Genomic DNA, 1,854 nt, shown 5'->3' on the forward strand with positions numbered 1-1,854 from the left:
GTTCACCACATCCTGAGCGGATGTGATGTCCACGATGGCCTCCACCGCTGCGGGGAAATCTTCTATCAAATCTTCATGTCCCTCAGGGCCATCGCCAATCGGGAAGCCAACCTCCATGGCGTGGAGATCATGCCCGGTTTGGACCTATGCCGCAGTTAGCGCCGCTGATGCGCCGCGATGAACACCATGAAGAGCAATCTCCTGGGCATGGGCCAGGATGTCTTGGAGATGAGCGTCAATGGGGGAACCCTTCGTATTGACGGCGTCCATAGCCACGTTTGCCACCGATTGGAGAGATTCCAGTTGCACCATTTGAGCTAGCAATTGCAAAAGAATATCAAGACAAAGGCAAAGGAAACCAGAATGGAAACGTTCATGGAGCTCATCTTACCTGCTACCACGACGTTAGACTTAGCCAGCCACGCTAGAACGGCGTTGGCCTCCTCCTCAGCCACATTAAGGGCCGCTTGGAGGACTCCTAGATGAATCTCTAGTTGGTAGTTGTTCCGAATCACCTCGGAATAGTGGTCCTCGGCCACCCTCCATTCTTGGAAGAAGTGTCGGGCATCATCACCATCGTATGAGTTGGAAGAACCCAACGATGAAGTCGACGCGGAAGATGCAGCATCAGCGGGTTTGTCAGTCCTGGGAGAAGGATGAAGGCTATCATTCATAATGAACCTATAAGCAAGTCAGGGCAGATCATCATCATGAACAGAGGTTGCCAATCTCACCTCATGCATCGGAGATGCTGGTTCATCAGCATGTCTTCTGTCGGGATCTCCTCTGTCATGTGCTTACCTCGATTACCTTCGCCGGCCATGAGAAATGATTGGATCTACAGAAAAGAGGAAGGAAACTGCTATAGGGTTGTGGAAGACAGAAGGAAGCAAAGGATCAGTTGCAGATAGAGATGTGTTTAAGGCCAAAGCCCTCGGCTTGTATTTGAAGACATGGAGCGAAGAGGCGGATGCCTCGGGGCGTGCAAAAGGCAACCACAATTAATAGAAGGCAAAACGCCACTTTACCAATGTCGAAGAGAATACGATGCCAGATGGAAGATCGAAAGTCTCCCTTAATAAAGGTCGTATTTTTAGACCTAGATAAAAAGCCAAGTGTCTAGAATTGGCTATTTTTAAAATCAGTTCTTCAGTTAGAACAAAGAACGACTTTTGGGAAGGCTAGAAACGAATTACCCTTAATGACTAAGGGTAAAACGGCTGATGGAGTCACCGTGTAAACCCGCACATAGCCATAGTATAGTCTCTCCTTGGGAAGTTTAAACCAGATTGAGGTGCGTTATGCCGAAGTTTACAAGAATTTTATGATGGATAACTTGGAAGATTTGTGCTACCTTTGGCTGCGCGCTCTTGAAAAGCATTGAAGCCTATGAACCAAGGATTGCGATGTTATGGTTGAGAAGTCAGGAATGAGCAATTCTCTGAGGGAGGTTTGGTTTGGAGAGTAAAATTGCCGATCAGGTTAGAGGACAACAAATCTGGCAAAAATAATTGACTAATTGAGAAGAACCTTATCGGATCAAGCGTGGTGCGCTGGGTAATATTTATATTTTAGAAACACTAAAGAAGGATTCGGCAGAGCGATCGAATAAGGAATATTTGAAGGAATATTACCCTAACGTTTAGATTAATATTGGGCAACCAATTTACTCGATTGACAGCTCTAATAGCCGGTACCAGGAGGGTATCGCTTTTGGTGCAAAAATGAACCCAGAAGGGTAAAAGCTGGTGCAACGTGTGTTGCCCACAGGAGCAAAGCAAACACTAGAACAACTCTGTGAGCTTGGAGAGAAAACCCAGGTGATATCACAAGGATTCTTCTAGCTACAGTAGC

This window comes from Miscanthus floridulus, chromosome 8, assembly GCF_019320115.1.
Source record: "Miscanthus floridulus cultivar M001 chromosome 8, ASM1932011v1, whole genome shotgun sequence".
NCBI lineage: Eukaryota > Viridiplantae > Streptophyta > Magnoliopsida > Poales > Poaceae > Miscanthus > Miscanthus floridulus.